Source organism: Callorhinus ursinus, unplaced genomic scaffold (genome assembly GCF_003265705.2).
Source record: "Callorhinus ursinus isolate GAN/ISIS: 27379988/994484 unplaced genomic scaffold, GSC_fseal_2.0 scaffold4, whole genome shotgun sequence".
Lineage (NCBI taxonomy): Eukaryota > Metazoa > Chordata > Mammalia > Carnivora > Otariidae > Callorhinus > Callorhinus ursinus.
The window spans coordinates 63656163-63669545 of record NW_027397066.1 but is presented as its reverse complement, the minus strand read 5'-3'; the positions used below and the strand labels follow the sequence as shown (position 1 = coordinate 63669545).

Here is a 13383-nt window from a genome sequence, read left to right as displayed (position 1 = left end):
TAAATATTCAGATATTTCTCTTTATTCCTTAACCACTAAGTAGTAGATAGTGGGTAGAGCCATTCAGAATTAAAAGTAGGTTTATTCATTGGCATACTCTTTTTCAATATATATAGCAAAGATGTATAAAATATAAGGAACAATAACCAAAACAACTTAGCCAGGCTCAAGAGTAAGATGAACATCTTTGTGGACCAGAAACTCAAAGGACATGAGTGTCATGAGCCACAGGTATGGAAGCAGGTAGTAATAGACAAGCATCCGGTGGGATGATAGGAAATTAAAAGGTCCCAGGGAAATCAGTAAACTGGAGTTAGTATCTCTTAATAAAAGGCTGAAAAGGGGACACAGGGGTGGCTCAGTCAGTTTAGCATCAGACTCTTGATTTCAGCTCAAGTCATGCTCTCAGGGTCATGAGATCGAGCCCTGAATCGGGCTTGCACTCAGCATGGAGTCTGCTTGGATTTCTCTCTCCCTCTCCCTCTATCTCTCCTCCCTGCTTGTGTGCTCATTCTCTCAACTAAATAAATAAATAAAATCACTAAAAAAAAAAAAACTAAAAGGTCAAAAAAAAAGTGTTGCCAACTTGGTGGTTCAGATAACAGATTTATAGGGAGTTGAGTTGTGGGGAAGGATATAGTCTAATGCCTAGAACTAAGCCTAGCCAGTTGACATGTACGAATGCCCTGGCAGCAGAAAGGAGTAGGCCAGGTTGCAGTCTTGTGGACTATGGATCTGTGTGGAGGCAGCTTCATTACTATCAGATCATTAGGAAGACAAGAATAAACAAAAATTTAATATAAACAACAAGAGTAACAAACAGAACTTGAATTTCCTCTAGAAAAAAATACAAATATATAAAATAGCATAACAAATAGAATTGGATGATCAGACTGAATTCATACACATAAAAATTTTTGGCCATATATTGCTTACAGGAAACATATCTAAACTATGTGTTGTAAAGTCTATTTCTCTAGTAACCCCAATACTTGCTCAGTAGTTTCTTGTACAGCGTGTCCATATTGTCAAGGATGGAAGCTATGTATGTATGGGCTCAACATAATTTTTTCTCTCAGCAAGGCTGGTCTGACTACCACCACTGCTGAGTGCCAACATGGTTGCAAGTCCACACTGGATCCCTCCTCTCATGGAGGATATAACAGTTTGCCTTTACAGAAAAATAAACTTACTCTGGATATGGATTTCCCTCTCAGTCTACAACACTCCTCCAATACCATTATTTGTGAACTTTAAGAACACCTTTTTCATTGCCCTGTAATGCTGCACAAGCAAGGAACCTTGGGCAAGAAACCTATTTTATAGCTAAGGAAATGTAGCAATGGGCTCATGCTCATGGAATCACTGGTTTTACCCTATGTCCCATCTTCTAGAAATGGCTGGTATAAAACAGTGGAACTGAAAGTTCAGTGGCATTCAACCTTGAGAGTTTGGGAAACTTTCTATAAGGAGCAGCGTATACCTTAAACCAGGTGCCAGTGTATAGTGTTAGGCCTCCAATAGTCAGAATATATTGGTTTGAGAGCCAAGGGTGGAGGTGGTAGTGGTCCTTATACTATACCTAATAACCTACTTAATTTTTGCTTCCCAACTCGATAATCTTGGTTCAGTGGGTTTAGTCGTCCTGGTATTCTAGAGAGGAATACTTTTATCAGGTCTATTACACTGGAAGCTATGACTGTCCCTGGCCATTTTTGGTTCCTCATGCTTCTGAACCGGCAAACCATTTTGACCAGGATAATTGATGCCATTTCCTGGAAGGAAATTTGTGTTGTTGTTATACACTTGCACAAAGAAGACTATGTCTGGAATCCAGGAGTTTCACCAAGACATATCATAGTACTCTCTTGTTTAAAAGTAGTGGCCAAAACCTGCCATAACCTAATAACTCAGATCCTACAAGCATTAAGGTTTGTTTATCTTACTAGGTAAAGCACTCATCAGCGAGGGTCAGCAGAGGGAAAGGAGAACATAGAATAAGTGTGTTTTTGTGTGGCTGTGATACCCTGCTCTATTCTATGGAAGGCTGACCTCTATGAATTCCCTTAACGAGATTCCCTCCCCCCTTCTGGTTTCTAGTTAGGATGAGTCAATGAAACCAAGTAGAAAGAGAAAAATTGAACAAGATACCTACTCCTCAGCACCCCTTCTTCAGCCACAATTTTTAAATTTGATTTCCTCTATCTATGGCTCCAACTCTTGTCCAGCAGACACTCTGCCATGAGTGCTTCTTTCTTCATATTCTGGTCATAGTTCTCTCCACTTTCCCCTTCAGACACAGAGATGGTAATTAATGTCTTCCTGATGTTTGCTACCTCATCCCTTACTGATCTCTTTTTTTTCTTCCCAGGCCTTTATAAACAGACCTTCATTAAACCCTCTTAAATCACCCTTTTTGAGTGTGCCATCTGTTTCCCGATAGTACCAAAATCAATCCACCTTTACATCTCCAGATATCTGTATATCTCTATTAATTTACTTACCTGCTTTAAATAATATCCATCCATTTGTGAAAAAAAGAGGTCAGCACATTTATTCCACCTCTTGCTGCTCATCTCAGCTTTTGGGTTGGATATATAATTTCTATTTCTCTAGGCTTTTAAGATTTACATTCTAATTTTTACAATAATTCTCATACTAGTTTTGATCTTAGTTCCAGGGATTCAATTCACACATCAATCTTTTTGCCAGTTTCTCCATTCATCAAAGGAAGGCTGAAGTTAAAAAGAACTCTAAAAACTATATTCTGAGTTTCTCTATGTTCAAAAATGTTGCCTTTATGTTGAGTTGCAGTTTGGGTATAAAGATTCTTGAATCAGTCTTTTTTCAAGGACTTAGTTGGCATTGATTGTTCCACAGTTAACTTTGAGTATTGATAGAAGTCTGAGGCTATCCTGCATTTTTTTTCCTCCTTAAGTGTCTTAGTCTTTCTATCTGGATGTAGAATATATATAAATATATATTGAAACTATGAAATTTTACTAGGATGAATTTTTGTTTTGATCATTCTGTGTTATTTTTTTTCTTAGATATGCCATATGCATCCCATCTGTAGATTCAAGTCTTTTATTTTTGGTAAGCTATACTGAATTATATCTTTAAGTATTTGTTTGGTTATATTATTTTGGTTCTCTTTGTCCATGATACTGATTTGCCTATCTTCCATATCCATTATTTTCTCCCTTGCCTTTTCAAACTATTTTAATTACATTTTACATATTTTCTAATTCTCATCCTTAATTGTGCCTCTGTTCAGAAGGCACAATTTTCCTTTGTGCTGCCTCCAATCTGGCTCATTTCTATAGTATTTAATTTTTTCCCCTTCTATTTCATGGCTTAGCTTTGCCATTTTTCATCATCTTATCAGTTAGGATTTTTGCAGAAAAGAGATGGCACAGTCAAATTGAAGAAAATTACTAAAGAGACTTTTACAAAGGTGAAGGCAGAATGTGGGGAACCGTTAAAGATTAGTGCAGTACCCCCTGTTGGCCACGCCCAACTAAAAGCTAGAAAAGGAAACCTTTTGAGGTAGTTCAGAGCTCAGCTTCCTGGGGCACAGAGGGGTGGACAAGCGTGGGAAGTATATCTGGAGGGGCATTTTTCCTGAGCTCTTATATCTCTACTATGTCCTTTTATTTTTTCAGTTATGATTGTCTCATTAAGAGTTTTTTTGTTTTGCTTTGTTTTTTTTACTAATTCTTGATGACCTATGTGGTTATCATTTTTACCTCCTCCATGGTATATTTTTCTTGGTGAATGTTCTTCACCTGTTATTTGTTTTTCCTGTTTCTTTACCTCTTTTTTCCCTTTGTAACAGCTTTATTTGGAGTCTGCGCTGGTTCCTGTTAGCATTATCATTTGGAGTCTGTGCTGGTTCCTGTTAGCATTATCATTCACCTTTCAAATGAGTACCCTTCCCATTAGCCCTTTGAGGAAGGTTTTGGTGGAAGAATGGTTAAAGCTGTGTTGTAGGCTCCCAGCAGTTCTGCTTATGACAGAGTTGCCGGTGTAAGCTATTTTAGGTTTTACATCTTCCCTGCTAACAGACTGCAGCACTGTTAGTAATATAAAGTATCCTCCTCTTTCCTACAACCAGAGTTACTTTCTGCAATCATGGATTGTTCACATGATTCCTCCATCAACCCTGACTTTCAGGCATCCAAAGATATTCTCTATTCCCATTGTTGCAAATAAAATGTCTATTATTTTATATTTCAGTGTAACATACTTGAGAGATTTGTGTTGAGCTTTTGTTGAGCTCTGTCACTATGCAAGTCTTCTTTTCACGTGTTTATCTGTCCCAGTTGGCCTTTTATTGTTTTTAGCTGTTAATTTTTTCCTACTTTATTGTTATTGTTTTGAGATTTCATGTATCTCCCAGTTCTATCAGAGATCAAGTTTGATCTCCTTATTCTTTTTTGGCTTTTGGATTATTTCTTATAAAAGAAGGGGACAATTCATAGACCTCACTCCGTCATGCTCAAAGCAGAAATCACATACAACCTTTTGATCTCCTAATAACCACATGTATAAAGAACACATAAGGCTCATATTCTACCATGTAAAAGAAAAAAATCCCTGGCCAAAGCTAAAAATGCATAACTCATTACACACAAGAACATTTTCCAAATGCTGGGTATGTCTAAATGACTCTGGTTTATTTTCCCCATGGTTTAGAGGTGTTTTCATTTTTCAAAGACAAATAATCTGTTCCCAAGCCTGTTTTTCTTTGTTTGTGTTCGGAAGTCTTCCTAGATGCGCAGTCCTCCGAAATGTCAAAATACTACCTTCAGAGTAGAAAATAGATTCTTCCAATCATATCTTATCCTCTTATCCTCCAAAGCTCCCAATTTGCCAGTGAAGTAACATGAAAGTTGATATAGATATATTCTGTGGATCATAATCCCAATTGGTTGGCACACTCATCTCTTAAACAGTTCTGTCAACTTGGATTTATCTTCATGGAAGGCATATAAAGCATCGTTTACATAAATAACATGGAGCTTTGAGTTGGACAAATATCAGGGATGAGTAACTGCCCTGGAGTAGACCTATTAAATCAATCACTGGGGCTCAGACAATCAGAAAAGCATTGACTATAGCCATACAAAACCTGATCACAACATAATCTTCCTCTGCTTCTTGATGAGGTAACAAAATATGCTGTGTTCATTGAACAGCTGCTTTCATAAGGAGAGCAATAATGAAAAAAATCTCCCAGAACCTTCAGTACTTGCACATGGAAACAAGATTTCCAGTGAGAAAATTAAAATGCCAATAAGATTTATACTTACCTATGTAGATGTCCCGTGGTCTTAAACATGTTCCATTACTTTTACAGTGCAAGAAGGAGAAACAATGTCATTTTTTAAAGTACTGTTATTGAAATAAAAGTAAATAGGCATGGTTCCTATTATGGACTGAATTATGTCCCCCCAGAATTCATATTTTGACGTTCTAATCTATAGTACCTTCGAATGTGACTCTATTTAGACGCAGGATCTTTAAGGAGGTAATTAAGTTAAAATGAGAGTTGGCTCTAATCAATATGACTGAGCCCTAACCCTTATAAGAAGATGAGAACATGGGCAAACACAGAGGGAAGACAATGTGAAGATACCCATCCACAAGCCAAGGAGAGACCTTAGAACAAACTAGTGCTGCCAATACCTCGATCTTCTCTGGCCTCCAGAATTGTGAGAAAATAAATCTGTGTTGTTTAAGCTACCCAGTCTGTGGTACTTTGTTATGGCAGCCCTAGCAAACTAGTACAGTTCTCTTTCTCTTTTAAAGGCAAATAAGGAAATGAAGATAGAAAGGCTCAAAGTTAAGTCATTTCCACCTTGCTTAGACAAAATTCTGACACTTGGTGTAAACATCCAGGTTTTCTTCTTTTTTTAAAATATTTTATTTATTTATTTGAGAGAGAGAGAGAGAGAGTGAGCAGGAGCAGAGTTGGGGAGGGAAGAGGGAGAAGCAGGCTCCCCGCCGGGCGGGGAACCTGACCTGGGGCTCAATCCCAGGACCCCAAGATCATGACCTGAGCCAAAGGCAGTCACTTAACTGGCTGAGCCACCCAGGTGCTCCAACATCAGGTTTTCAATGGTTACTTATAGAAATCAGTGTTCCCTTAATTGCTTAAACTTAGGTTTGTGAATATTCTATAACATCATCTCTGTTAAGAGTGAAGTGTCACATAACTAGTTGGAAAGGGGCTTGCCAGAGCTGCATAAAGAAAGCATGAAAGCATAATCCCCATAGAAACATCCGTTTTTACAAGTGAGTTAACTCTGAAGAAGTAAACATATAAGTAGTATCTGCGAATTGATTTCAGAGTGGGTATAAAGAAGAAATATTTGTAAATTAGTAGGGGGAAAATGATGAAAAATAGCTTTTCAAGGATTATAGAGTTAAACTATTTCAGATTATTTTAATAGTACCTACAAAATGAGCAACAGAGCCTAGTTTGAGGTTTCTTATTAAGGTGAGATTTTTTTTCTTCCCCACATATTCTATCCCTTTAAGGGTCCTTATAGCGAATAAGTAAATGCTTCCTATCAATGAGAGCAGGATGTGAAATAAAGCCTTTGGGGACCACAACATCACTCACATGAAACAAACATATGTTGGCATCATACTCAGGTGCACACCTTAGGAAGAAAGCTCTGTTCACTTGATCCATGCTGGCCTTTCTGGGGCATGTGAGCAATTTTCAAATTATTTTAGGTACAAACTCTACTAAATCTAGATCTCAGAACACTCAAAATGAACTAATGACCATGTGAGTATAGCAGTGGTAATGTTTTACTTTGGGAAATATATGGAATATAAACAGAATTTTTTAAAGAGCAGTTTGATGGAATGCCTGGGTGGCTTAGTCAGTTAAGCGACTGCCTTCAGCTCAGGTCATGATCCTGGGGTCCTGGAATCAAGTCCCGCATGCATCAGCCTCCTTGCTCAGCAGGGAGCCTTCTTCTCCCTCTGCCTGCCATTCCCCCTGCTTATACTCTCACTCTCTCTCTCTCTCTGGCAAATAAATAAAATCTTAAAAAATGAAAAAAAAAGCAGTTTGATAACAATGGCTTTTTTTCCCAAGATTTCTTATTGAATCTTTAAGATTCATGTAAAGCATTTTTCCCAGTTATTAAGCACCACTTCATTTCACCACTTCACTTCATTCATGTTGGGGGAGGGGGCTTCTATTTGAAGATAAACCACAGCTGGTAGCGTGGACCTATCTGGTCACGTGTCCAATGTTATCCAGAGAAGACATGGGTCAGTCCCAGTAGTAGTCTCTACATAAAGAACCAAAGAATGTCCTGAGAAAGAAAGAATTCAGCCCACAAGGAGAGGCCACTCCTGCTATGACAGAGATGAGGTACCACTGCTGGTGTGGTGGCCGTTTCTTAGTGCAGCAAATGGGAGATGTGAGCTAGCAGAGGGAGAAAGAAAAGTAGGCTCTTTATTCCTGCTTCTACACTATGTCTGTTTCTTGCCACCTGAGGCCTGGGCTGTAAGTGTTCACCTTTTTATTGACAGTGCTTTCAATTTGCACCCAAGCAGGTTGTATTACAGTGAAAGGCTCAGAATGGGTTCCTAAAGCATTTGGTTTGCTGAAGCCAGCTTTCCTTGGTCACTCCCTAGGTTTCAGTGTTGTGCTGAGTTCAAGTCCCTCATCACAAACCTCCTAGGGCGTAGGACCATATAAGAATCCCAAACCAGGATATTTTTGAGAATGAAATAGGGCACTAAAAGTAGTTAAAATTTTATAATTTCTTTTTTTTCCCAACACCTAGTTTTTATTTTTTTATTTTTATTTTTATTTTTAACATATAATGTATTACTTGTTTCAGGGGTACAGGTCTGTGAGTCATCAGTCTTACCCAATTCACAGCACTCACCATAGCACATACCCTCCCTAATGTCTATCACCCAGCCACCCCATCCCTCCCACCCCCCTCCACTCCAGCAAACTTCAGTTTGTTTCCTGAGATTAAGAGTCTCTTATGTTTTGTCTCCCTCTCTGGTTTCGTCTTGTTTCATTTTTCCCTCCCTTCCCCTATGATCCTCTGTCTTGTTTCTCAAATTCCTCATATCAGTGAGATCATATGATGTTCGTCTTTCTGATTGACTTACTTCGCTTAGCATAATACCCTCTAATTCCATCCACATCATTGCAAATGGCAAGATTTCATTTTTTGATGGCTGTGTAATATTCCATTGTGTGTGTGTGTGTGCACGCGTGCACATCTTCTTTATCCATTCATCTGTTGATGAACATCTAAGCTCCTTCCATAGTTTGGCTATTGTGGACATTGCTGCTATAAACATTGGGGTGCATGTGCCCCTTTGGATCACTACATTTGTATCTTTGGGGTAAATACCCAGTAGTGCAATTGTTGGGTCGGAGGGCAGCTCTATTTTCAACTTTTTGAGGAACCTCACTTGGCATCAGGGAAATACAAATCAAAACATCAATGAGATACCACCTCACACCAGTCAGAATGGCTAAAATTAACAAGTCAGGAAACAACAGGTGTTGGCGAGGATGTGGAGAAAGGGGAACCTTTCTACACTGTTGGTGGGAATGCAAGCTGACACAGCCACTCTAAAATTATATAATTTCTTCAAAATACACATGCTGACATACAATTTGGTTTTATTAATTGGCTATCCAAATGAAATATTTCTATTCAAAAGCTCGTTTCAAAAAAAAATCTTGCTAAAAATATAAAGATATCTGCATATGTTAAACAAACATAAAAATGCCTTTATATATAAGAAACATTGAAAAATAAATAGTATATCCTGACATTTGCAACAACATAGATGGGCGTTAAGGGCATTATGCTAAGTGAAATGAAGCAGACAAAGAAATACAAATACTGTATGATTTCATTTATATGTGGAATCTAAAAAATCTGAACTCATAGAAACAGAGAACATATTGGTTGTTGCCAGAGGCAGAGGTGGGAGAAATGGGTGAAAATGATCAAAAAAACATTAAAAAAACAAAAAACAAAGATAATTATTATTCTTGGTTCATATACATATTCTTAGCTGTATCTGTGTTATTTGAATAATTTTTCTGAAGAATATACTTTGTAATATTATTTTATTTTATTTTTTTTTTAATGTTTTATTTATTTATTCATGAGAGTCAGAGAGAGAGAGAGAGAGAGAGAGAAGCAGAGGGAGAAGCAGGCTCACCACAGAGCAGGGAGCCCGATGCGGGACTCGATCCCAGGACCCCGGGATCATGACCTGAGCCGAAGGCAGACGCTTAACCATCTGAGCCACCCAGGCGCCCAATATTATTTTATTTTTAATTTTTAAATAAAGTTGCCTGTAAGTTTCTTTGAAATTACATTCTTGATTAATAAGATTAACATTGACTCTCCTGTGTAGACTACTTTTTTAGTTGAGAAACACTATCTGTAGGTACTGAGGCTATTGATAAGACCAGAGAAATTCTGCTAAATAGAGGATATTCTTAATTCTAATTGTATTGAAATATGTAAATATTTCAGTCCAAGTATTTTACTGATTAAAAGACAAAAGAGGCTCAAGAACAGGAAAAATAAATGGCAGATGAAGAAATCTAAGAAAAAGATTCCGTGGAGCAGAAGAAAATTATGACCAAATATGTCAACATGAGTTTTTAAAAATTAATAAAACAATCATATCTTGAAAACAAAAGCATAATGTGGAGATAAAAGAGCTTGGAGAAGACATGGAGATTTCTTTCATAGTCTGGGCCATCTAGGTTCATCAGAGACATTCTAATCATTTTGATCCTTAAAGTGAAAAGGTCTAGGTTATTATACTCTTACTCCTACAAGGCCACTTGGTCTTCCAACTTATCCCCAGTAACTTTTATACCAACCAAGGAGTATAAAAGGGATGCATTATCCAAGCCAAAAAGATAGACCAAAATCTGTCTGCTACAAGAAACTTTCCCAAGTTCACTGGTAGAGATAGAACAGTTAGCTACTTTCAATTTTCCTCTCATTTTCCCTCCCTAGATTAAGTCCTACCTCACCTAACACCCCCACTGTTATCTTTAGAACCATCACTGTGATAATAACAGTCAAGAAGAAATTATCAGATTTGCATCTGACAATAAAGTTTGAGAAAAAAATGAGTGACTTGGCAATATTTTTTCAAATATCTGTGTCAGCAGTAAAAACTAACCTGTAAATTTACTTCTTTTGTTGTTTCTTCCCAAATTAGGGATTATTTTGCATGCTTTCAAAAAATATTTATGTTTGGAGGTCCATATGAAAAAAAACCTTTGAGGAAGGAAACTCTTTCCCTAGACATCTCTTGTTACTCTTCCCTTACCTTGGATGTCTGCATTAGATAAGGTTGGATCTAGTCCAAGTTCCATCTTGTAAGAATGGAAAAAGAGATGAAGCACAGGCAGGCAATTTCTTCTTGAAATCATGTTACTTGGAAGTTGCACTTAACACTTTCATTATGAGATAGTTAATGCCACAAGTAATGGCAAATAACATATATGTATATACATATAAACACATTTACATATATACAATACAAATAATACACTAAATATGCAATAAAGATAAATATATTATATATACATATATTTATATAATCTCAGACAATGCAATGCCACAACTAAAATGAGACTGTTGCAAAGCATTTGAAGGTTTTTATAGAAAATATACTTAAAATCTGTCAGATTAACATTAGTCAGCAACTGCTTATCCCTTCTTATTTTGGCCTACCACCATTTTGATTGTTTTACAGATTTTTACCATTGCAAACCAAATTGAACAGGAATAAGTCATGTTTTCTTTGAGTAACCATCTTGTTGCATAGGAGTACTAAGAGTACTTCTCACAGAATAAAAAATCAGGGGAGACTGATAATAAGAGTGGATAGAAGGATGGAAAGAGCTATTTCAGGATTCTTTCAGCCCTGCCAGTTCAATTTTACCTGGAATTCCTTTTATGTGATATCTTTCCTTACACAATCACAGATGAGTTTGAAAATATTTATACTAAATGAACTAGAAAATACTACATTGAACAAAAAGAAATCATAGAGGGGGGCGGAGCAAGATGGCGGAGGAGTAGGAGACCTGGATTTCATCTGGTCTCAGGAATTCAGCTGAATAGGGATCAAACCATTCTGAACACCTACGAACTCAAAGAGTTGAGTAGCAACAACTCTCTGAACAGAGAAGCGACCACTTACTGGAAGGTAGGACGTGCGGAGAAGTGAATCCGAGGCGATATTCGGGAGGATAGACGGCGGGGGAAGGGCCTCCGTCGGCAGCTTCTGGCAAGTGATAGAGCCGCGGAGCACAAAATCGGACCTTTTAGAAGTCGGCTCCGCTGAGGGAAGTCGCTCCAGTGGCTAAGCGGGGGGTGGAACCCTCGCGGGACAGTGTGGTCTCAGGACCCTCGGGGTCACAGAAAGACTGGGGGTGCCTGAGTGCGGCAGAGCTCCCGGGTATCGGAGCGGGGAAGCCGGCTGCAGAGACGGAGCCGAGGCGCAGGCTCTCAGCTCGGGGTGGCCATAAACTGTGATCCGCAGCCCAGTCGGGCCACTGCTCCTGCAGCAGGGACCCAACAAGCGGCAGAGCCGGGGAGACTCCCCTTCCTTCCCGGGGAGGAGCGGCGCGGGAGCGCACCGCAGGGATCTGCTGGGTTTGGAGACTACACACGGGGTCGGGTGCCAGAGATAGAAACGCTCGGTCACAGGCCGGGTGAGCACGGAGTGCGGCCGGAGACGGGGGACACGGGAGTGACTGCTTTTCTCTGGGGGCGCACTGAGGAGCGGGGCCCTGAGTTCTCAGCTCCTCCGGGCGGAGATTGGGAGGCCACCATTTTTGCCCTGGTCCTCCAAGGCTGTACGGAGAGCTTGCAGGGAACAAAAGCTCCTGAGAGCAAACCCGAGCAGCTTCCTTAGCCCGGACCGACAAAGGCGGGGCAATTCCGCCTCCGGCAAAGACATTTGGGAACCACGGCAACAGGCCCCTTCCCCAGAAGATCAGCACGAACAGGCAGCAAGCCAAGACCAAGTTTACCGATCAAGGAGAACGGGAGAACTCCAGCGCTAGGGGAATACTGCACATAAAATTCATGGCTTTTTTTTTTACCATGATTCATTAGTTCATCAAAGTTAATTTTTTTAACTGTTTTTTTTCTTTTTCTTTTTCCCTTTTTCAAACATCTTATCAATCTCTTTTTAAAAAAAACATTTTTTATTTTTCATTTTTAGAGTCATATTTTATCCCTTCATAGTAGTTACCCTTATTTTTGGCATATATATATATATATATATATAAGTTGTTCTCTCTTTAAAATTTTGAGATACAGTTTCTTCTAACAGATAAAAATATACCCTAAATCACTAGTGTATGGTTCTGTTCTGGTCTCCTGCCTGATCACATTCTCTCCCTTTTTTCTTTTTTTTTTTTTTAATCTTCTTTCTTTTTTCAAACAACTTCTTATCAAGTCCTTTTATAAAATCTTTTATAATTTTCATCTTTACAGTCATCTTCTATCCCTTCATTGTATCAACCCTTATTTTGTACATATATAAGTCTTTCTTCCTTTAAAATTTTAGGAGGCACTTTTTTCTAACAGACCAAAATACGCCCAAAATCTAGTGTGTGGCACTGATCTATGCACTAGCCTGATCATATTTGATCACATTCTGCTTTTTTTGTATTGTTCTGTTTTTGTTTTTATTTTTTTTCTTTTCTTTTTTTTTTTTCCTCTTTCTTTTTTCTTTCTTTCCCTTTCTTTTCCCCTGGTTTCAGGTCTTTTCTGATTTGTATACAGTATATTTGCTGGGGACGTTGTAAACCTGTTAGCATTTTGTTCTCTCATTCATCTATTCTCCTCTGGACAAAATGACAAGACGAAAAAAATCACCTCAGCAAAAAGAACAAGAGGTAGTACCGTCAGCCAGGGACCTACTCAATACGGACATTAGTACGATGTCGGACCTAGAGTTCAGAATCATGACTTTAAAGATACTAGCTGGGCTTGAAAAAAGCGTGGAAGTTATTAGAGAAACCCTTTCTGGAGAAATAAAAGAACTAAAATCTAACCAAGTCGAAATCAAAAAGGCTATTGATGAGGTGCAATCAAAAATGGGGGCACTAACTGCTAGGATAAATGAGGCAGAAGAGAGAATCAGTGATATAGAAGACCAAATGATGGAAAATAAAGAGGCTGAGAAAAAGAGGGAGAAACAACTAGAGGATCACGAGGGCAGAATTCGAGACATAAGTGATTCGATAAGGCAAAACAACATTAGAATAATTGGGATCCCAGAAGAAGAAGAAAGAGAGAGAGGGGCAGAAGGTATATTGGAGCAAAT

The 13383-nt window shown here is 38.5% G+C and overlaps 1 long non-coding RNA gene across 2 annotated transcripts in view; it reads right to left on the bottom strand.

Moving 5' to 3' along the window:
* LOC141372476 (uncharacterized) overlaps positions 1-13383 on the bottom strand; it is a 178990-nt gene that overhangs the window by 40965 nt on the left and 124642 nt on the right. The window contains exon 2 of one of the 2 annotated variants that reach the window (XR_012377737.1): positions 2156-2290. The exons of the other annotated variant lie outside the window; for it this stretch is intronic. This is a non-coding gene — a long non-coding RNA (uncharacterized lncRNA). The remainder of the gene's footprint in view (positions 1-2155; positions 2291-13383) is intronic. 2 annotated transcript variants of the gene reach the window in all.